Below are 15874 nucleotides of genomic sequence, written 5' to 3' on the forward strand. Positions count from 1 at the left end.
GAAAGAGCGCCCTCTTCCGTCAGGGGAGAGCAGAAAGCATAAAAAGCTTACAGCATAAAGAGCTTACAGCACCTGGTATTCCCAGGCGGTCTCCCATCCAAGTACTAACCAGGCCCGCCCCTGCTTAGCTTCCGAGATCGGACGAGATCGGGCATTCTCAGGGTAGTATGGCCGTAAGCCCTTGCTCATTTTGGAAAAATCCTTTTTGAAGGCGACACTGGCCAACAGGATTCCCACAAAAATCATTGCTTTCCCCAAAGAGTGGGAAAGAGCGCCCTCTTCCGTCAGGCGAGAGCAGAAAGCATAAAAAGCTTACAGCACCTGGTATTCCCAGGAGGTCTCCCATCCAAGTACTAACCAGGCCCGCCCCTGCTTAGCTTCCAAGATCGGACGAGATCGGGCGTTCTCAGGGTAGTATGGCCGTAAGCCCTTGCTCATTTTGGAAAAATCCTTTTTGAAGGCGACACTGGCCAACAGGATTCCCACAAAAATCATTGCTTCCCCCAACAAGTGGGAAAGAGCGCCCTCTTCCATCAGGCGAGAGCAGAAAGCATAAAACGCTTACAGCACCTGGTATTCCCAGGCGGTCTCCCATCCAAGTACTAACCAGGCCCGCCCCTGCTTAGCTTCCGAGATCGGACGAGATCAGGCGTTCTCAGGGTAGTATGGCCGTAAGCCCTTGCTCATTTTGGAAAAATCCTTTTTGAAGGCGACACTGGCCAACAGGATTCCCACAAAAATCATTGCTTTCCCCAACAAGTGGGAAAGAGCGCCCTCTTCCGTCAGGGGAGAGCAGAAAGCATAAAAAGCTTACAGCAAATGGTATTCCCAGGCGGTCTCCCATCCAAGTACTAACCAGGCCCGCCGCTGCTTAGCTTCCGAGATCGGACGAGATCGGGCGTTCTCAGGGTAGTATGGCCGTTAGCCCTTGCTCATTTTGGAAAAATCCTTTTTGAAGGCGACACTGGCCAACAGGACTCCCACAAAAATCATTGCTTCCCCCAACAAGTGGGAAAGAGCGCCCTCTTCCGTCAGGCGAGAGCAGAAAGCATAAAGAGCTTACAGCAACTGGTATTCCCAGGCGGTCTCCCATCCAAGTACTAACCAGGCCCGCCCCTGCTTAGCTTCCGAGATCGGACGAGATCGGGCGTTCTCAGGGTAGTATGGCCGTAAGCCCTTGCTCATTTTGGAAAAATCCTTTTTGAAGGCGACACTGGCCAACAGGATTCCCACAAAAATCATTGCTTCCCCCAACAAGTGGGAAAGAGCGCCCTCTTCCGTCAGGCGAGAGCAGAAAGCATAAAACGCTTACAGCACCTGGTATTCCCAGGCGGTCTCCCATCCAAGTACTAACCAGGCCCGCCCCTGCTTAGCTTCCAAGATCGGACGAGATCGGGCGTTCTCAGGGTAGTATGGCCGTAAGCCCTTGCTCAATTTGGAAAAATCCTTTTTGAAGGCGACACTGGCCAACAGGATTCCCACAAAAATCATTGCTTTCCCCAACAAGTGGGAAAGAGCGCCCTCTTCCGTCAGGGGAGAGCAGAAACCATAAAAAGCTTACAGCATAAAAGGCTTACAGCACCTGGTATTCCCAGGCGGTCTCCGATCCAAGTACTAACCAGGCCCGCCCCTGCTTAGCTTCCGAGATCGAATGAGATCGGTCGTTCTCAGGGTAGTATGGTCGTAAGCCCTTGCTCATTTTGGAAAAATCCTTTTTGAAGGCGACACTGGCCAACAGGATTCCCACAAAAATCATTGCTTCCCCCAACAAGTGGGAAAGAGCGCCCTCTTCCGTCATGCGAGAGCAGAAAGCATAAAACGCTTACAGCACCTGGTATTCCCAGGCGGTCTCCCATCCAAGTACTAACCAGGCCCGCCCCTGCTTAGCTTCCGAGATCGGACGAGATCGGGCGTTCTCAGGGTAGTATGGCCGTAAGCCCGTGCTCATTTTGGAAAAATCCTTTTTGAAGGCGGCACTGGCCAACAGGATTCCCACAAAAATCATTGCTTTCCCCAACAAGTGGGAAAGAGCGCCCTCTTCCGTCAGGGGAGAGCAGAAAGCATAAAAAGCTTACAGCATAAAAAGCTTACAGCACCTGGTATTCCCAGGCGGTCTCCCATCCAAGTACTAACCAGGCCCGCCCCTGCTTAGCTTCCGAGATCAGACGAGATCGGGCGTTCTCAGGGTAGTATGGCTGTAAGCCCTTGCTCATTTTGGAAAAATCCTTTTTGAAGGCGACACTGGCCAACAGGATTCCCACAAAAATCATTGCTTTCCCCAAAGAGTGGGAAAGAGCGCCCTCTTCCGTCAGGCGAGAGCAGAAAGCATAAAACGCTTACAGCACCTGGTATTCCCAGGCGGTCTCCCACCCAAGTACTAACCAGGCCCGCCCCTGCTTAGCTTCCGAGATCGAACGAGATCGGGCGTTCTCAGGGTAGTATGGCCGTAAGCCCTTGCTCATTTTGGAAAAATCCTTTTTGAAGGCGACACTGGCCAACAGGATTCCCACAAAAATCATTGCTTTCCCCAACAAGTGGGAAAGAGCGCCCTCTTCCGTCAGGCGAGAGCAGAAAGCATAAAAAGCTTACAGCATAAAAAGCTTACAGCACCTGGTATTCCCAGGCGGTCTCCCATCCAAGTACTAACCAGGCCCGCCCCTGCTTAGCTTCCGAGATCGGACGAGATCAGGCGTTCTCAGGGTAGTATGGCCGTAAGCCCTTGCTCATTTTGGAAAAATCCTTTTTGAAGGCGACACTGGCCAACAGGATTCCCACAAAAATCATTGCTTTCCCCAACAAGTGGGAAAGAGCGCCCTCTTCCGTCAGGGGAGAGCAGAAAGCATAAAAAGCTTACAGCAAATGGTATTCCCAGGCGGTCTCCCATCCAAGTACTAACCAGGCCCGCCGCTGCTTAGCTTCCGAGATCGGACGAGATCGGGCGTTCTCAGGGTAGTATGGCCGTTAGCCCTTGCTCATTTTGGAAAAATCCTTTTTGAAGGCGACACTGGCCAACAGGACTCCCACAAAAATCATTGCTTCCCCCAACAAGTGGGAAAGAGCGCCCTCTTCCGTCAGGCGAGAGCAGAAAGCATAAAGAGCTTACAGCAACTGGTATTCCCAGGCGGTCTCCCATCCAAGTACTAACCAGGCCCGCCCCTGCTTAGCTTCCGAGATCGAACGAGATCGGGCGTTCTCAGGGTAGTATGGCCGTAAGCCCTTGCTCATTTTGGAAAAATTCTTTTTGAAGGCGACACTGGCCAACAGGATTCCCACAAAAATCATTGCTTCCCCCAACAAGTGGGAAAGAGCGCCCTCTTCCGTCAGGCGAGAGCAGAAAGCATAAAACGCTTACAGCACCTGGTATTCCCAGGCGGTCTCCCATCCAAGTACTAACCAGGCCCGCCCCTGCTTAGCTTCCGAGATCGGACGAGATCGGGCGTTCTCAGGGTAGTATGGCCGTAAGCCCTTGCTCAATTTGGTAAAATCCTTTTTGAAGGCGACACTGGCCAACAGGATTCCCACAAAAATCATTGCTTTCCCCAACAAGTGGGAAAGAGCGCCCTCTTCCGTCAGGGGAGAGCAGAAACCATAAAAAGCTTACAGCATAAAAGGCTTACAGCACCTGGTATTCCCAGGCGGTCTCCGATCCAAGTACTAACCAGGCCCGCCCCTGCTTAGCTTCCGAGATCGAATGAGATCGGTCGTTCTCAGGGTAGTATGGCCGTAAGCCCTTGCTCATTTTGGAAAAATCCTTTTTGAAGGCGACACTGGCCAACAGGATTCCCACAAAAATCATTGCTTCCCCCAACAAGTGGGAAAGAGCGCCCTCTTCCGTCATGCGAGAGCAGAAAGCATAAAACGCTTACAGCACCTGGTATTCCCAGGCGGTCTCCCAGCCAAGTACTAACCAGGCCCGCCCCTGCTTAGCTTCCGAGATCGGACGAGATCGGGCGTTCTCAGGGTAGTATGGCCGTAAGCCCGTGCTCATTTTGGAAAAATCCTTTTTGAAGGCGGCACTGGCCAACAGGATTCCCACAAAAATCATTGCTTCCCCCAAAAAGTGGGAAAGAGCGCCCTCTTCCGTCAGGCGAGAGCAGAAAGCATAAAAAGCTTACAGCACCTGGTATTCCCAGGCGGTCTCCCATCCAAGTACTAACCAGGCCCGCCCCTGCTTAGCTTCCGAGATCGGACGAGATCGGGCGTTCTCAGGGTAGTATGGCCGTAAGCCCTTTCTCATTTTGGAAAAATCCTTTTTGAAGGCGACACTGGCCAACAGGATTCCCACAAAAATCATTGCTTTCCCCAACAAGTGGGAAAGAGCGCCCTCTTCCGTCAGGCGAGAGCAGAAAGCATAAAAAGCTTACAGCATAAAAAGCTTACAGCACCTGGTATTCCCAGGCGGTCTCCCATCCAAGTACTAACCAGGCCCGCCCCTGCTTAGCTTCCGAGATCGGACGAGATCGGGCGTTCTCAGGGTAGTATGGCCATAAGCCCTTGATCATTTTGGAAAAATCATTTTTGAAGGCGACACTGGCCAACAGGATTCCCACAAAAATCATTGCTTTCCCCAAAGAGTGGGAAAGAGCGCCTTCTTCCGTCAGGCGAGAGCAGAAAGCATAAAAAGCTTACAGCAACTGGTATTCCGAGGCGGTCTCCCATCCAAGTACTAACCAGGTCCGCCCCTGCTTAGCTTCCGAGATCGGACGAGATCGGGCGTTCTCAGGGTAGTATGGCCGTAAGCCCTGGCTCATTTTGGAAAAATCCTTTTTGAAGGCGACACTGGCCAACAGGATTCCCACAAAAATCATTGCTTTCCCCAAAGAGTGGGAAAGAGCGCCCTCTTCCGTCAGGCGAGAGCAGAAAGCATAAAAATCTTACAGCACCTGGAATTCCCAGGCGGTCTCCCATCCAAGTACTAACCAGGCCCGCCCCTGCTTAGCTTCCGAGAACGACGAGATCGGGCGTTCTCAGGGTAGTATGGCCGTAAGCCCTTGCTCATTTTGGAAAAATCCTTTTTGAAGGCGACACTGGCCAACAGGATTCCCACAAAAATCATTGCTTTCCCCAACAAGTGGGAAAGAGCGCCCTCTTCCGTCAGGCGAGAGCAGAAAGCATAAAAAGCTTACAGCATAAAAAGCTTACAGCACCTGGTATTCCCAGGCGGTTTCCCATCCAAGTACTAACCAGGCCCGCCCCTGCTTAACTTCCGAGATCAGACGAGATCGGGCGTTCTCAGGGTAGTATGGCCGTAAGCCCTTGCTCATTTTGGAAAAATCCTTTTTGAAGGCGACACTGGCCAACAGGATTCCCACAAAAATCATTGCTTTCCCCAAAGAGTGGGAAAGAGCGCCCTCTTCCGTCAGGCGAGAGCAGAAAGCATAAAAAGCTTACAGCACCTGGTATTCCCAGGCGGTCTCCCATCCAAGTACTAACCAGGCCCGCCCCTGCTTAGCTTCCGAGATCGGACGAGATCGGGCGTTCTCAGGGTAGTATGGCCGTAAGCCCTTGATCATTTTGGAAAAATCCTTTTTGAAGGCGACACTGGCCAACAGGATTCCCACAAAAATCATTGCTTTCCCCAAAGAGTGGGAAAGAGCGCCCTCTTCCGTCAGGCGAGAGCAGAAAGCATAAAAAGCTTACAGCACCTGGTATTCCCAGGCGGTCTCCCATCCAAGTACTAACCAGGTCCGCCCCTGCTTAGCTTCCGAGATCAGACGAGATCGGGCGTTCTCAGGGTAGTATGGCCGTAAGCCCTTGCTCATTTTGGAAAAATCCTTTTTGAAGGCGACACTGGCCAACAGGATTCCCACAAAAATCATTGCTTTCCCCAAAGAGTGGGAAAGAGCGCCCTCTTCCATCAGGCGAGAGCAGAAAGCATAAAAAGCTTACAGCACCTGGTATTCCCAGGCGGTCTCCCATCCAAGTACTAACCAGGCCCGCCCCTGCTTAGCTTCCGAGATCGGACGAGATCGGGCGTTCTCAGGGTAGTATGGCCGTAAGCACTTGCTCAATTTGGAAAAATCCTTTTTGAAGGCGACACTGGCCAACAGGATTCCCACAAAAATCATTGCTTTCCCCAACAAGTGGGAAAGAGCGCCCTCTTCCGTCAGGCGAGAGCAGAAAGCAAAAAAAGCTTACAGCATAAAAAGCTTACAGCACCTGGTATTCCCAGGCGGTCTCCCATCCAAGTACTAACCAGGCCCGCCCCTGCTTAGCTTCCGAGATCGGACGAGATCGGGCGTTCTCAGGGTAGTATGGCCGTAAGCCCGTGCTCATTTTGGAAAAATCCTTTTTGAAGGCGACACTGGCCAACAGGAGTCCCACAAAAATCATTGCTTTCCCCAAAGAGTGGGAAAGAGCGCCCTCTTCCGTCAGGCGAGAGCAGAAAGCATAAAAAGCTTACAGCACCTGGTATTCCCAGGCGGTCTCCCATCCAAGTACTAACCAGGCCCGCCCCTGCTTAGCTTCCGAGATCGGACGAGATCGGGCGTTCTCAGGGTAGTATGGCCGTAAGCCCTTGCTCATTTTGGAAAAATCCTTTTTGAAGGCGACACTGGCCAACAGGATTCCCCCAAAAATCATTGCTTTCCCCAACAAGTGGGAAAGAGCGCCCTCTTCCGTCAGGGGAGAGCAGAAAGCATAAAAAGCTTACAGCACCTGGTATTCCCAGGCGGTCCCCCATCCAAGTACTAACCAGGCCCGCCCCTGCTTAGCTTCCGAGATCGGACGAGATCGGGCGTTCTCAGGGTAGTATGGCCGTAAGCCCTTGCTCACTTTGGAAAATTCCTTTTTGAAGGTGACACTGGCCAACAGGATTCCCACAAAAATCATTGCTTCCCCCAACAAGTGGGAAAGAGCGCCCTCTTCCGTCAGGCGAGAGCAGAAAGCATAAAAAGCTTACAGCACCTGGTATTCCCAGGCGGTCTCCCATCCAAGTACTAACCAGGCCCGCCCCTGCTTAGCTTCCGAGATTGGACGAGATCTGGCGTTCTCAGGGTAGTATGGCCGTAAGCCCTTGCTCATTTTGGAAAATTCCTTTTTGAAGGCGACACTGGCCAACAGGATTCCCACAAAAATCATTGCTTTCCCCAACAAGTGGGAAAGAGCGCCCTCTTCCGTCAGGCGAGAGCAGAAAGCATAAAAAGCTTACAGCACCTGGTATTCCCAGGCGGTCTCCCATCCAAGTACTAACCAGGCCCGCCCCTGCTTAGCTTCCGAGATCGGACGTTCTCAGGGTAGTATGGCCGTAAGCCCTTGCTTAGTTTGGAAAAATCCTTTTTGAAGGCGACACTGGCCAACAGGATTCCCACAAAAATCATTGCTTCCCCCAACAAGTGGGAAAGAGCGCCCTCTTCCGTCAGGCGAGAGCAGAAAGCATAAAAAGCTTACAGCACCTGGTATTCCCAGGCGGTCTCCCATCCAAGTACTAACCAGGCCCGCCCCTGCTTAGCTTCCGAGATCAGACGAGATCAGGCGTTCTCAGGGTAGTATGGCCGTAAGCCCTTGCTCATTTTGGAAAAATCCTGTTTGAAGGCGACACTGGCCAACAGGATTCCCACAAAAATCATTGCTTTCCCCAACAAGTGGGAAAGAGCGCCCTCTTCCGTCAGGGGAGAGCAGAAAGCATAAAAAGCTTACAGCACCTGGTATTCCCAGGCGGTCTCCCATCCAAGTACTAACCAGGCCCTCCCCTGCTTAGCTTCCGAGATCGGACGAGATCGGGCGTTCTCAGGGTAGTATGGCCGTAAGCCCTTGCTCATTTTGGAAAAATCCTTTTTGAAGGCGACACTGGCCAACAGGATTCCCACAAAAATCATTGCTTTCCCCAAAGAGTGGGAAAGAGCGCCCTCTTCCGTCAGGCGACAGCAGAAAGCATAAAAAGCTTACAGCACCTGGTATTCCCAGGCGGTCTCCCATCCAAGTACTAACCAGGCCCGCCCCTACTTAGCTTCCGAGATCGGACGAGATCAGGCGTTCTCAGGGTAGTATGGCCGTAAGCCCTTGCTCATTTTGGAAAAATACTTTTTGAAGGCGACACTGGCCAACAGGATTCCCACAAAAATCATTGCTTTCCCCAACAAGTGGGAAAGAGCGCCCTCTTCCGTCAGGGGAGAGCAGAAAGCATAAAAAGCTTACAGCATAAAACGCTTACAGCACCTGGTATTCCCAGGCGGTCTCCCATCCAAGTACTAACCAGGCCCGCCCCTGCTTAGCTTCCGAGATCGGACGAGATCGGGCGTTCTCAGGGTAGTATGGCCGTAAGCCCTTGCTCACTTTGGAAAAATCCTTTTTGAAGGCGACACTGGCCAACAGGATTCCCACAAAAATCATTGCTTCCCCCAACAAGTGGGAAAGAGCGCCCTCTTCCGTCAGGCGAGAGCAGAAAGCATAAAAAGCTTACAGCACCTGGTATTCCCAGGCGGTCTCCCATCCAAGTACTAACCAGGCCCGCCCCTGCTTAGCTTCCGAGACTGGACGAGATCAGGCATTCTCAGGGTAGTATGGCCGTAAGCCCTTGCTCAATTTGGAAAAATCCTTTTTGAAGGCGACACTGGCCAAAAGGATTCCCACAAAAATCATTGCTTTCCCCAACAAGTGGGAAAAAGCGCCGTCTTCCGTCAGGGGAGAGCAGAAAGCATAAAAAGCTTACAGCATAAAAAGCTTACAGCACCTGGTATTCCCAGGCGGTCTCCCATCCAAGTACTAACCAGGCCCGCCCCTGCTTAGCTTCCGAGATCGGACGAGATCGGGCTTTCTCAGGGTAGTATGGCCGTAAGCCCTTGCTTGCTTTGGAAAAATCCTTTTTGAAGGCGACACTGGCCAACAGGATTCCCACAAAAATCATTGCTTTCCCCAACAAGTGGGAAAGAGCGCCCTCTTCCGTCAGGCGAGAGCAGAAAAAGCTTACAGCACCTGGTATTCCCAGGCGGTCTCCCATCCAAATACTAACCAGTCCCACCCCTGCTGAGCTTCCGAGATCGGGGGTTCTCAGGGTAGTATGGCCGTAAGCCCTTGCTCTTTTTGGAAAAATCCTTTTTGAAGGCGACACTGGCCAACAGGATTCCCACAAAAATCATTGCTTTCCCCAAAGAGTGGGAAAGAGCGCCCTCCTCCGTCAGGCGAGAGCAGAAAGCATAAAAAGCTTACAGCACCTGGTATTCCCAGGTGGTCTCGAGAAAACCTTCAAAAATCCTTTTTGAAGGCGACACTGGCCAAAAGGAATCCCACAAAAATCATTGCTTTCCCCAACAAGTGGGAAAAAGCGCCGTCTTCCGTCAGGGGAGAGCAGAAAGCATAAAAAGCTTACAGCACCTGGTAGTCCCAGGCGGTCTCCCATCCAAGTACTAACCAGGCCCGCCTCTGCTTAGCTTCCGAGATCAGACGAGATCAGTCGTTCTCAGGGTAGTATGGCCGTAAGCACGTACGCATTTTGGAAAAATCCTTTTTGAAGGCGACACTGGCCAACAGGATTCCCACAGAAATCATTGCTTCCCCCAACAAGTGGGAAAGAGCGCCCTCTTCCGTCAGGCGAGAGCAGAAAGCATAAAAAGCTTACAGCACCTGGTATTCCCAGGCGGTCTCCCATCCAAGTACTAACCAGGCCCGCCCCTGCTTAGCTTCCGAGATCGGACGAGATCGGGCGTTCTCAGGGTAGTATGGCCGTAAGCCCTTGCTTGCTTTGGAAAAATCCTTTTTGAAGGCGACACTGGCCAATAGGATTCCCACAAAAATCATTGCTTTCCCCAACAAGTGGGAAAGAGCGCCCTCTTCCGTCAGGCGAGAGCAGAAAAAGCTTACAGCACCTGGTATTCCCAGGCGGTCTCCCATCCAAATACTAACCAGTCCCACCCCTGCTGAGCTTCCGAGATCGGGGGTTCTCAAGGTAGTAACGCCGTAAGCCCTTGCTCTTTTTGGAAAAATCCTTTTTGAAGGCGACACTGGCCAACAGGATTCCCACAAAAATCATTGCTTTCCCCAAAGAGTGGGAAAGAGCGCCCTCCTCCGTCAGGCGAGAGCAGAAAGCATAAAAAGCTTACAGCACCTGGTATTCCCAGGTGGTCTCGAGAAAGCCTTCAAAAATCCTTTTTGAAGGCGACACTGGCCAAAAGGATTCCCACAAAAATCATTGCTTTCCCCAACAAGTGGGAAAAAGCGCCGTCTTCCGTCAGGGGAGAGCAGAAAGCATAAAAAGCTTACAGCACCTGGTAGTCCCAGGCGGTCTCCCATCCAAGTACTAACCAGGCCCGCCCCTGCTTAGCTTCCGAGATTAGACGAGATCAGTCGTTCTCAGGGTAGTATGGCCGTAAGCACGTACGCATTTTGGAAAAATCCTTTTTGAAGGCGACACTGGCCAACAGGATTCCCACAAAAATCATTGCTTCCCCCAACAAGTGGGAAAGAGCGCCCTCTTCCGTCAGGCGAGAGCAGAAAGCATAAAAAGCTTACAGCACCTGGTATTCCCAGGCGGTCTCCCATCCAAGTACTAACCAGGCCCGCCCCTGCTTAGCTTCCGAGATCAGACGAGATCGGGCGTTCTCAGGGTAGTATGGCCGTAAGCCCTTGCTTGCTTTGGAAAAATCCTTTTTGAAGGCGACACTGGCCAACAGGATTCCCACAAAAATCATTGCTTTCCCCAACAAGTGGGAAAGAGCGCCCTCTTCCGTCAGGCGAGAGCAGAAAAAGCTTACAGCACCTGGTATTCCCAGGCGGTCTCCCATCCAAATACTAACCAGTCCCACCCCTGCTGAGCTTCCGAGATCGGGGGTTCTCAAGGTAGTAACGCCGTAAGCCCTAGCTCTTTTTGGAAAAATCCTTTTTGAAGGCGACACTGGCCAACAGGATTCCCACAAAAATCATTGCTTTCCCCAAAGAGTGGGAATGAGCGCCCTCCTCCGTCAGGCGAGAGCAGAAAGCATAAAAAGCTTACAGCACCTGGTATTCCCAGGTGGTCTCCCATCCAAGTACTAACCAGGCCCGCCCCTGCTTAGCTTCCGAGATCGGACGAGATCAGGCGTTCGCAGGGTAGTATGGCCGTAAGCGCTTGCTCAGTTTGGAAAAATCCTTTTTGAAGGCGACACTGGCCAACAGGATTCCCACAAAAATCATTGCTTCCCCCAACAAGTGGGAAAGAGCGCCCTCTTCCGTCAGGCGAGAGCAGAAAGCATGAAAAGCTTACAGCACCTGGTATTCCCAGGCGGTCTCCCATCCAAGTACTAACCAGTCCCGCCCCTGCTGTGCTTCCGAGATCGGGGGTTCTCAGGGTAGTATGGCCGTAAGCCCTTGCTCATTTTGGAAAAATCCTTTTTGAAGGCGACACTGGCCAACAGGATTCCCACAAAAATCATTGCTTTCCCCAACAAGTGGGAAAGAGCGCCCTCTTCCGTCAGGCGAGAGCAGAAAGCATAAAAAGATTACAGCATAAAAAGCTTACAGCACCTGGTATTCCCAGGCGGTCTCCCATCCAAGTACTAACCAGGCCCGCCCCTGCTTAGCTTCCGAGATCAGACGAGATCGGGCGTTCTCAGGGTAGTATGGCCGTAAGCCCTTGCTCATTTTGGAAAAATCCTTTTTGAAGGCGACACTGGCCAACAGGATTCCCACAAAAATCATTGCTTTCCCCAAAGAGTGGGAAAGAGCGCCCTCTTCCGTCAGGCGAGAGCAGAAAGCATAAAAAGCTTACAGCACCTGGTATTCCCAGGCGGTCTCCCATCCAAGTACTAACAAGGTCCGCCCCTGCTTAGCTTCCGAGATCGGACGAGATCGGGCGTTCTCAGGGTAGTATGGCCGTAAGCCCTTGCTCATTTTGGAAAAATCCTTTTTGAAGGCGACACTGGCCAACAGGATTCCCACAAAAATCATTGCTTTCCCCAAAGAGTGGGAAAGAGCGCCCTCTTCCGTCAGGCGAGAGCAGAAAGCATAAAACGCTTACAGCACCTGGTATTCCCAGGCGGTCTCCCATCCAAGTACTAACCAGGCCCGCCCCTGCTTAGCTACCGAGATCGGACGAGATCGGGCGTTCTCAGGGTAGTATGGCCGTAAGCCCTTGCTCATTTTGGAAAAATCCTTTTTGAAGGCGACACTGGCCAACAGGATTCCCACAAAAATCATTGCTTTCCCCAACAAGTGGGAAAGAGCGCCCTCTTCCGTCAGGCGAGAGCAGAAAGCATAAAAAGCTTACAGCACCTGGTTTCCCAGGCGGTCTCCCATCCAAGTACTAACCAGGCCCGCCGCTGCTTAGCTTCCGAGATCGGACGAGATCGGGCGTTCTCAGGGTAGTATGGCCGTAAGCCCTTGCTCATTTTGGAAAAATCCTTTTTGAAGGCGACACTGGCCAACAGGATTCCCACAAAAATCATTGCTTCCCCCAACAAGTGGGAAAGAACGCCCTCTTCCGTCAGGCGAGAGCAGAAAGCATAAAAAGCTTACAGCACCTGGTATTCCCAGGCGGTCTCCCACCCAAGTACTAACCAGGCCCGCCCCTGCTTAGCTTCCGAGATCGGACGAGATCGGGCGTTCTCAGGGTAGTATGGCCGTAAGCCCTTTCTCATTTTGGAAAAATCCTTTTTGAAGGCGACACTGGCCAACAGGATTCCCACAAAAATCATTGCTTTCCCCAACAAGTGGGAAAGAGCGCCCTCTTCCATCAGGCGAGAGCAGAAAGCATAAAAAGCTTACAGCATAAAAAGCTTACAGCACCTGGTATTCCCAGGCGGTCTCCCATTCAAGTACTAACCAGGCCAGCCCCTGCTTAGCTTCCGAGATCGGACGAGATCGGGCGTTCTCAGGGTAGTATGGCCATAAGCCCTTGATCATTTTGGAAAAATCATTTTTGAAGGCGACACTGGCCAACAGGATTCCCACAAAAATCATTGCTTTCCCCAAAGAGTGGGAAAGAGCGCCCTCTTCCGTCAGGCGAGAGCAGAAAGCATAAAAAGCTTACAGCAACTGGTATTCCGAGGCGGTCTCCCATCCAAGTACTAACCAGGTCCGCCCCTGCTTAGCTTCCGAGATCGGACGAGATCGGGCGTTCTCAGGGTAGTATGGCCGTAAGCCCTTGCTCATTTTGGAAAAATCCTTTTTGAAGGCGACACTGGCCAACAGGATTCCCACAAAAATCATTGCTTTCCCCAAAGAGTGGGAAAGAGCGCCCTCTTCCGTCAGGCGAGAGCAGAAAGCATAAAAAGCTTACAGCACCTGGTATTCCCAGGCGGTCTCCCATCCCAGTACTAACCAGGCCCCCCCCCTGCTTAGCTTCCGAGATCGGACGAGATCGGGCGTTCTCAGGGTAGTATGGCCGTAAGCCCTTGCTCATTTTGGAAAAATCCTTTTTGAAGGCGACACTGGCCAACAGGATTCCCACAAAAATCATTGCTTTCCCCAACAAGTGGGAAAGAGCGCCCTCTTCCGTCAGGCGAGAGCAGAAAGCATAAAAAGATTACAGCATAAAAAGCTTACAGCACCTGGTATTCCCAGGCGGTCTCCCATCCAAGTACTAACCAGGCCCGCCCCTGCTTAGCTTCCGAGATCAGACGAGATCGGGCGTTCTCAGGGTAGTATGGCCGTAAGCCCTTGCTCATTTTGGAAAAATCCTTTTTGAAGGCGACACTGGCCAACAGGATTCCCACAAAAATCATTGCTTTCCCCAAAGAGTGGGAAAGAGCGCCCTCTTCCGTCAGGCGAGAGCAGAAAGCATAAAAAGCTTACAGCACCTGGTATTCCCAGGCGGTCTCCCATCCAAGTACTAAGCAGGCCCGCCCCTGCTTAGCTTCCGAGATCGGACGAGATCGGGCGTTCTCAGGGTAGTATGGCCGTAAGCCCTTGCTCATTTTGGAAAAATCCTTTTTGAAGGCGACACTGGCCAACAGGATTCCCACAAAAATCATTGCTTTCCCCAAAGAGTGGGAAAGAGCGCCCTCTTCCGTCAGGCGAGAGCAGAAAGCATAAAACGCTTACAGCACCTGGTATTCCCAGGCGGTCTCCCATCCAAGTACTAACAAGGCCCGCCCCTGCTTAGCTTCCGAGATCGGACGAGATCGGGCGTTCTCAGGGTAGTATGGCCGTAAGCCCTTGCTCATTTTGGAAAAATCCTTTTTGAAGGCGACACTGGCCAACAGGATTCCCACAAAAATCATTGCTTTCCCCAATAAGTGGGAAAGAGCGCCCTCTTCCGTCAGGCGAGAGCAGAAAGCATAAAAAGCTTACAGCATAAAAAGCTTACAGCACCTGGTATTCCCAGGCGGTCTCCCATCCAAGTACTAACCAGGCCCGCCCCTGCTTAGCTTCCGAGATCGGACGAGATCGGGCGTTCTCAGGGTAGTATGGCCGTAAGCCCTTGCTCATTTTGGAAAAATCCTTTTTGAAGGCGACACTGGCCAACAGGATTCCCACAAAAATCATTGCTTCCCCCAACAAGTGGGAAAGAGCGCCCTCTTCCATCAGGCGAGAGCAGAAAGCATAAAACGCTTACAGCACCTGGTATTCCCAGGTGGTCTCCCATCCAAGTACTAACCAGGCCCGCCCCTGCTTAGCTTCCGAGATCAGACGAGATCGGGCGTTCTCAGGGTAGTATGGCCGTAAGCCCTTGCTCATTTTGGAAAAATCCTTTTTGAAGGCGACACTGGCCAACAGGATTCCCACAAAAATCATTGCTTTCCCCAAAGAGTGGGAAAGAGCGCCCTCTTCCGTCAGGCGAGAGCAGAAAGCATAAAAAGCTTACAGCACCTGGTATTCCCAGGCGGTCTCCCATCCAAGTACTAACCAGGCCCGCCCCTGCTTAGCTTCCGAGATCGGACGAGATCGGGCGTTCTCAGGGTAGTATGGCCGTAAGCCCTTGCTCATTTTGGAAAAATCCTTTTTGAAGGCGACACTGGCCAACAGGATTCCCACAAAAATCATTGCTTTCCCCAAAGAGTGGGAAAGAGCGCCCTCTTCCGTCAGGCGAGAGCAGAAAGCATAAAACGCTTACAGCACCTGGTATTCCCAGGCGGTCTCCCATCCAAGTACTAACAAGGCCCGCCCCTGCTTAGCTTCCGAGATCGGACGAGATCGGGCGTTCTCAGGGTAGTATGGCCGTAAGCCCTTGCTCATTTTGGAAAAATCCTTTTTGAAGGCGACACTGGCCAACAGGATTCCCACAAAAATCATTGCTTTCCCCAACAAGTGGGAAAGAGCGCCCTCTTCCGTCAGGCGAGAGCAGAAAGCATAAAAAGCTTACAGCATAAAAAGCTTACAGCACCTGGTATTCCCAGGCGGTCTCCCATCCAAGTACTAACCAGGCCCGCCCCTGCTTAGCTTCCGAGATCGGACGAGATCGGGCGTTCTCAGGGTAGTATGGCCGTAAGCCCTTGCTCATTTTGGAAAAATCCTTTTTGAAGGCGACACTGGCCAACAGGATTCCCACAAAAATCATTGCTTCCCCCAACAAGTGGGAAAGAGCGCCCTCTTCCATCAGGCGAGAGCAGAAAGCATAAAACGCTTACAGCACCTGGTATTCCCAGGTGGTCTCCCATCCAAGTACTAACCAGGCCCGCCCCTGCTTAGCTTCCGAGATCGGACGAGATCAGGCGTTCTCAGGGTAGTATGGCCGTAAGCCCTTGCTCATTTTGGAAAAATCCTTTTTGAAGGCGACACTGGCCAACAGGATTCCCACAAAAATCATTGCTTTCCCCAACAAGTGGGAAAGAGCGCCCCCTTCCGTCAGGGGAGAGCAGAAAGCATAAAAAGATTACAGCAAATGGTATTCCCAGGCGGTCTCCCATCCAAGTACTAACCAGGCCCGCCCCTGCTTAGCTTCCGAGATCAGACGAGATCGGGCGTTCTCAGGGTAGTATGGCCGTAAGCCCTTGCTCATTTTGGAAAAATCCTTTTTGAAGGC

General features: G+C 51.9%; 52 non-coding genes and 8 pseudogenes across 52 annotated transcripts; all 60 read right to left on the reverse strand.

The window, feature by feature from the left end:
- Window positions 1–60: 60 nt before the first annotated feature.
- LOC144900911 (5S ribosomal RNA) lies at window positions 61–179 on the reverse strand. Its single transcript, XR_013629099.1, has one exon. It is a non-coding gene; the product is annotated as a 5S ribosomal RNA (ribosomal RNA).
- A 130-nt stretch (window positions 180–309) lies between these two features.
- LOC144900977 (5S ribosomal RNA) lies at window positions 310–428 on the reverse strand. The gene has a single exon (XR_013629165.1). It is a non-coding gene; the product is annotated as a 5S ribosomal RNA (ribosomal RNA).
- Window positions 429–558: 130 nt separating this feature from the next.
- LOC144899954 (5S ribosomal RNA) lies at window positions 559–677 on the reverse strand. The gene has a single exon (XR_013628289.1). It is a non-coding gene; the product is annotated as a 5S ribosomal RNA (ribosomal RNA).
- A 130-nt stretch (window positions 678–807) lies between these two features.
- On the reverse strand, window positions 808–926 carry LOC144900477 (5S ribosomal RNA; annotated as a pseudogene).
- Window positions 927–1056: 130 nt separating this feature from the next.
- LOC144900103 (5S ribosomal RNA) lies at window positions 1057–1175 on the reverse strand. Its single transcript, XR_013628438.1, has one exon. It is a non-coding gene; the product is annotated as a 5S ribosomal RNA (ribosomal RNA).
- A 130-nt stretch (window positions 1176–1305) lies between these two features.
- On the reverse strand, window positions 1306–1424 carry LOC144900029 (5S ribosomal RNA). The gene has a single exon (XR_013628364.1). It is a non-coding gene; the product is annotated as a 5S ribosomal RNA (ribosomal RNA).
- A 146-nt stretch (window positions 1425–1570) lies between these two features.
- Window positions 1571–1689, reverse strand: LOC144900426 (5S ribosomal RNA). Its single transcript, XR_013628758.1, has one exon. It is a non-coding gene; the product is annotated as a 5S ribosomal RNA (ribosomal RNA).
- A 130-nt stretch (window positions 1690–1819) lies between these two features.
- On the reverse strand, window positions 1820–1938 carry LOC144900840 (5S ribosomal RNA). The gene has a single exon (XR_013629027.1). It is a non-coding gene; the product is annotated as a 5S ribosomal RNA (ribosomal RNA).
- A 146-nt stretch (window positions 1939–2084) lies between these two features.
- On the reverse strand, window positions 2085–2203 carry LOC144900813 (5S ribosomal RNA). Its single transcript, XR_013628999.1, has one exon. It is a non-coding gene; the product is annotated as a 5S ribosomal RNA (ribosomal RNA).
- A 130-nt stretch (window positions 2204–2333) lies between these two features.
- Window positions 2334–2452, reverse strand: LOC144901021 (5S ribosomal RNA). The gene has a single exon (XR_013629211.1). It is a non-coding gene; the product is annotated as a 5S ribosomal RNA (ribosomal RNA).
- Window positions 2453–2598: 146 nt separating this feature from the next.
- On the reverse strand, window positions 2599–2717 carry LOC144900958 (5S ribosomal RNA). The gene has a single exon (XR_013629146.1). It is a non-coding gene; the product is annotated as a 5S ribosomal RNA (ribosomal RNA).
- Window positions 2718–2847: 130 nt separating this feature from the next.
- Window positions 2848–2966, reverse strand: LOC144900478 (5S ribosomal RNA; annotated as a pseudogene).
- A 130-nt stretch (window positions 2967–3096) lies between these two features.
- On the reverse strand, window positions 3097–3215 carry LOC144900164 (5S ribosomal RNA). The gene has a single exon (XR_013628499.1). It is a non-coding gene; the product is annotated as a 5S ribosomal RNA (ribosomal RNA).
- Window positions 3216–3345: 130 nt separating this feature from the next.
- On the reverse strand, window positions 3346–3464 carry LOC144900842 (5S ribosomal RNA). Its single transcript, XR_013629029.1, has one exon. It is a non-coding gene; the product is annotated as a 5S ribosomal RNA (ribosomal RNA).
- Window positions 3465–3610: 146 nt separating this feature from the next.
- LOC144900332 (5S ribosomal RNA) lies at window positions 3611–3729 on the reverse strand. The gene has a single exon (XR_013628667.1). It is a non-coding gene; the product is annotated as a 5S ribosomal RNA (ribosomal RNA).
- A 130-nt stretch (window positions 3730–3859) lies between these two features.
- On the reverse strand, window positions 3860–3978 carry LOC144899895 (5S ribosomal RNA). Its single transcript, XR_013628230.1, has one exon. It is a non-coding gene; the product is annotated as a 5S ribosomal RNA (ribosomal RNA).
- A 130-nt stretch (window positions 3979–4108) lies between these two features.
- On the reverse strand, window positions 4109–4227 carry LOC144900542 (5S ribosomal RNA). Its single transcript, XR_013628776.1, has one exon. It is a non-coding gene; the product is annotated as a 5S ribosomal RNA (ribosomal RNA).
- A 146-nt stretch (window positions 4228–4373) lies between these two features.
- Window positions 4374–4492, reverse strand: LOC144900877 (5S ribosomal RNA). The gene has a single exon (XR_013629064.1). It is a non-coding gene; the product is annotated as a 5S ribosomal RNA (ribosomal RNA).
- A 130-nt stretch (window positions 4493–4622) lies between these two features.
- On the reverse strand, window positions 4623–4741 carry LOC144900354 (5S ribosomal RNA). Its single transcript, XR_013628688.1, has one exon. It is a non-coding gene; the product is annotated as a 5S ribosomal RNA (ribosomal RNA).
- A 130-nt stretch (window positions 4742–4871) lies between these two features.
- Window positions 4872–4989, reverse strand: LOC144900431 (5S ribosomal RNA; annotated as a pseudogene).
- A 146-nt stretch (window positions 4990–5135) lies between these two features.
- LOC144900822 (5S ribosomal RNA) lies at window positions 5136–5254 on the reverse strand. The gene has a single exon (XR_013629009.1). It is a non-coding gene; the product is annotated as a 5S ribosomal RNA (ribosomal RNA).
- Window positions 5255–5384: 130 nt separating this feature from the next.
- LOC144900553 (5S ribosomal RNA) lies at window positions 5385–5503 on the reverse strand. The gene has a single exon (XR_013628777.1). It is a non-coding gene; the product is annotated as a 5S ribosomal RNA (ribosomal RNA).
- Window positions 5504–5633: 130 nt separating this feature from the next.
- Window positions 5634–5752, reverse strand: LOC144901009 (5S ribosomal RNA). The gene has a single exon (XR_013629198.1). It is a non-coding gene; the product is annotated as a 5S ribosomal RNA (ribosomal RNA).
- Window positions 5753–5882: 130 nt separating this feature from the next.
- On the reverse strand, window positions 5883–6001 carry LOC144900564 (5S ribosomal RNA). The gene has a single exon (XR_013628778.1). It is a non-coding gene; the product is annotated as a 5S ribosomal RNA (ribosomal RNA).
- Window positions 6002–6147: 146 nt separating this feature from the next.
- LOC144900575 (5S ribosomal RNA) lies at window positions 6148–6266 on the reverse strand. The gene has a single exon (XR_013628779.1). It is a non-coding gene; the product is annotated as a 5S ribosomal RNA (ribosomal RNA).
- Window positions 6267–6396: 130 nt separating this feature from the next.
- Window positions 6397–6515, reverse strand: LOC144900586 (5S ribosomal RNA). Its single transcript, XR_013628781.1, has one exon. It is a non-coding gene; the product is annotated as a 5S ribosomal RNA (ribosomal RNA).
- A 130-nt stretch (window positions 6516–6645) lies between these two features.
- Window positions 6646–6764, reverse strand: LOC144900718 (5S ribosomal RNA). The gene has a single exon (XR_013628905.1). It is a non-coding gene; the product is annotated as a 5S ribosomal RNA (ribosomal RNA).
- Window positions 6765–6894: 130 nt separating this feature from the next.
- LOC144900298 (5S ribosomal RNA) lies at window positions 6895–7013 on the reverse strand. The gene has a single exon (XR_013628633.1). It is a non-coding gene; the product is annotated as a 5S ribosomal RNA (ribosomal RNA).
- Window positions 7014–7143: 130 nt separating this feature from the next.
- On the reverse strand, window positions 7144–7252 carry LOC144900501 (5S ribosomal RNA; annotated as a pseudogene).
- Window positions 7253–7382: 130 nt separating this feature from the next.
- Window positions 7383–7501, reverse strand: LOC144899882 (5S ribosomal RNA). The gene has a single exon (XR_013628217.1). It is a non-coding gene; the product is annotated as a 5S ribosomal RNA (ribosomal RNA).
- Window positions 7502–7631: 130 nt separating this feature from the next.
- LOC144900743 (5S ribosomal RNA) lies at window positions 7632–7750 on the reverse strand. Its single transcript, XR_013628930.1, has one exon. It is a non-coding gene; the product is annotated as a 5S ribosomal RNA (ribosomal RNA).
- Window positions 7751–7880: 130 nt separating this feature from the next.
- LOC144900048 (5S ribosomal RNA) lies at window positions 7881–7999 on the reverse strand. Its single transcript, XR_013628383.1, has one exon. It is a non-coding gene; the product is annotated as a 5S ribosomal RNA (ribosomal RNA).
- Window positions 8000–8145: 146 nt separating this feature from the next.
- LOC144900843 (5S ribosomal RNA) lies at window positions 8146–8264 on the reverse strand. The gene has a single exon (XR_013629030.1). It is a non-coding gene; the product is annotated as a 5S ribosomal RNA (ribosomal RNA).
- A 130-nt stretch (window positions 8265–8394) lies between these two features.
- LOC144900388 (5S ribosomal RNA) lies at window positions 8395–8513 on the reverse strand. Its single transcript, XR_013628720.1, has one exon. It is a non-coding gene; the product is annotated as a 5S ribosomal RNA (ribosomal RNA).
- Window positions 8514–8659: 146 nt separating this feature from the next.
- Window positions 8660–8778, reverse strand: LOC144899965 (5S ribosomal RNA). Its single transcript, XR_013628300.1, has one exon. It is a non-coding gene; the product is annotated as a 5S ribosomal RNA (ribosomal RNA).
- A 123-nt stretch (window positions 8779–8901) lies between these two features.
- On the reverse strand, window positions 8902–9010 carry LOC144900565 (5S ribosomal RNA; annotated as a pseudogene).
- Window positions 9011–9300: 290 nt separating this feature from the next.
- Window positions 9301–9419, reverse strand: LOC144900468 (5S ribosomal RNA; annotated as a pseudogene).
- A 130-nt stretch (window positions 9420–9549) lies between these two features.
- LOC144900595 (5S ribosomal RNA) lies at window positions 9550–9668 on the reverse strand. Its single transcript, XR_013628782.1, has one exon. It is a non-coding gene; the product is annotated as a 5S ribosomal RNA (ribosomal RNA).
- Window positions 9669–10190: 522 nt separating this feature from the next.
- LOC144900483 (5S ribosomal RNA) lies at window positions 10191–10309 on the reverse strand (annotated as a pseudogene).
- Window positions 10310–10439: 130 nt separating this feature from the next.
- Window positions 10440–10558, reverse strand: LOC144900758 (5S ribosomal RNA). Its single transcript, XR_013628945.1, has one exon. It is a non-coding gene; the product is annotated as a 5S ribosomal RNA (ribosomal RNA).
- A 362-nt stretch (window positions 10559–10920) lies between these two features.
- LOC144899942 (5S ribosomal RNA) lies at window positions 10921–11039 on the reverse strand. The gene has a single exon (XR_013628277.1). It is a non-coding gene; the product is annotated as a 5S ribosomal RNA (ribosomal RNA).
- A 130-nt stretch (window positions 11040–11169) lies between these two features.
- On the reverse strand, window positions 11170–11278 carry LOC144900573 (5S ribosomal RNA; annotated as a pseudogene).
- A 146-nt stretch (window positions 11279–11424) lies between these two features.
- Window positions 11425–11543, reverse strand: LOC144900759 (5S ribosomal RNA). The gene has a single exon (XR_013628946.1). It is a non-coding gene; the product is annotated as a 5S ribosomal RNA (ribosomal RNA).
- A 130-nt stretch (window positions 11544–11673) lies between these two features.
- On the reverse strand, window positions 11674–11792 carry LOC144900231 (5S ribosomal RNA). Its single transcript, XR_013628566.1, has one exon. It is a non-coding gene; the product is annotated as a 5S ribosomal RNA (ribosomal RNA).
- Window positions 11793–11922: 130 nt separating this feature from the next.
- On the reverse strand, window positions 11923–12041 carry LOC144899896 (5S ribosomal RNA). Its single transcript, XR_013628231.1, has one exon. It is a non-coding gene; the product is annotated as a 5S ribosomal RNA (ribosomal RNA).
- A 130-nt stretch (window positions 12042–12171) lies between these two features.
- On the reverse strand, window positions 12172–12289 carry LOC144900095 (5S ribosomal RNA). Its single transcript, XR_013628430.1, has one exon. It is a non-coding gene; the product is annotated as a 5S ribosomal RNA (ribosomal RNA).
- A 130-nt stretch (window positions 12290–12419) lies between these two features.
- Window positions 12420–12538, reverse strand: LOC144900723 (5S ribosomal RNA). The gene has a single exon (XR_013628910.1). It is a non-coding gene; the product is annotated as a 5S ribosomal RNA (ribosomal RNA).
- Window positions 12539–12684: 146 nt separating this feature from the next.
- On the reverse strand, window positions 12685–12803 carry LOC144900065 (5S ribosomal RNA). Its single transcript, XR_013628400.1, has one exon. It is a non-coding gene; the product is annotated as a 5S ribosomal RNA (ribosomal RNA).
- A 130-nt stretch (window positions 12804–12933) lies between these two features.
- On the reverse strand, window positions 12934–13052 carry LOC144900356 (5S ribosomal RNA). Its single transcript, XR_013628690.1, has one exon. It is a non-coding gene; the product is annotated as a 5S ribosomal RNA (ribosomal RNA).
- A 130-nt stretch (window positions 13053–13182) lies between these two features.
- LOC144900032 (5S ribosomal RNA) lies at window positions 13183–13302 on the reverse strand. The gene has a single exon (XR_013628367.1). It is a non-coding gene; the product is annotated as a 5S ribosomal RNA (ribosomal RNA).
- A 146-nt stretch (window positions 13303–13448) lies between these two features.
- On the reverse strand, window positions 13449–13567 carry LOC144900760 (5S ribosomal RNA). Its single transcript, XR_013628947.1, has one exon. It is a non-coding gene; the product is annotated as a 5S ribosomal RNA (ribosomal RNA).
- Window positions 13568–13697: 130 nt separating this feature from the next.
- LOC144899949 (5S ribosomal RNA) lies at window positions 13698–13816 on the reverse strand. Its single transcript, XR_013628284.1, has one exon. It is a non-coding gene; the product is annotated as a 5S ribosomal RNA (ribosomal RNA).
- A 130-nt stretch (window positions 13817–13946) lies between these two features.
- On the reverse strand, window positions 13947–14065 carry LOC144900176 (5S ribosomal RNA). The gene has a single exon (XR_013628511.1). It is a non-coding gene; the product is annotated as a 5S ribosomal RNA (ribosomal RNA).
- Window positions 14066–14211: 146 nt separating this feature from the next.
- LOC144900596 (5S ribosomal RNA) lies at window positions 14212–14330 on the reverse strand. Its single transcript, XR_013628783.1, has one exon. It is a non-coding gene; the product is annotated as a 5S ribosomal RNA (ribosomal RNA).
- Window positions 14331–14460: 130 nt separating this feature from the next.
- On the reverse strand, window positions 14461–14579 carry LOC144900892 (5S ribosomal RNA). Its single transcript, XR_013629079.1, has one exon. It is a non-coding gene; the product is annotated as a 5S ribosomal RNA (ribosomal RNA).
- Window positions 14580–14709: 130 nt separating this feature from the next.
- LOC144900597 (5S ribosomal RNA) lies at window positions 14710–14828 on the reverse strand. The gene has a single exon (XR_013628784.1). It is a non-coding gene; the product is annotated as a 5S ribosomal RNA (ribosomal RNA).
- A 130-nt stretch (window positions 14829–14958) lies between these two features.
- Window positions 14959–15077, reverse strand: LOC144900177 (5S ribosomal RNA). The gene has a single exon (XR_013628512.1). It is a non-coding gene; the product is annotated as a 5S ribosomal RNA (ribosomal RNA).
- Window positions 15078–15223: 146 nt separating this feature from the next.
- On the reverse strand, window positions 15224–15342 carry LOC144900598 (5S ribosomal RNA). The gene has a single exon (XR_013628785.1). It is a non-coding gene; the product is annotated as a 5S ribosomal RNA (ribosomal RNA).
- Window positions 15343–15472: 130 nt separating this feature from the next.
- Window positions 15473–15591, reverse strand: LOC144899934 (5S ribosomal RNA). The gene has a single exon (XR_013628269.1). It is a non-coding gene; the product is annotated as a 5S ribosomal RNA (ribosomal RNA).
- Window positions 15592–15721: 130 nt separating this feature from the next.
- On the reverse strand, window positions 15722–15840 carry LOC144900427 (5S ribosomal RNA). The gene has a single exon (XR_013628759.1). It is a non-coding gene; the product is annotated as a 5S ribosomal RNA (ribosomal RNA).
- Between the last annotated feature and the right edge of the window lie 34 nt (window positions 15841–15874).

This window comes from Doryrhamphus excisus, linkage group LG9 (assembly GCF_037039965.1).
Source record: "Doryrhamphus excisus strain RoL-2023G ecotype Guam linkage group LG9, RoL_Dexc_Guam_v1.1, whole genome shotgun sequence".
Taxonomy (NCBI): domain Eukaryota; kingdom Metazoa; phylum Chordata; class Actinopteri; order Syngnathiformes; family Syngnathidae; genus Doryrhamphus; species Doryrhamphus excisus.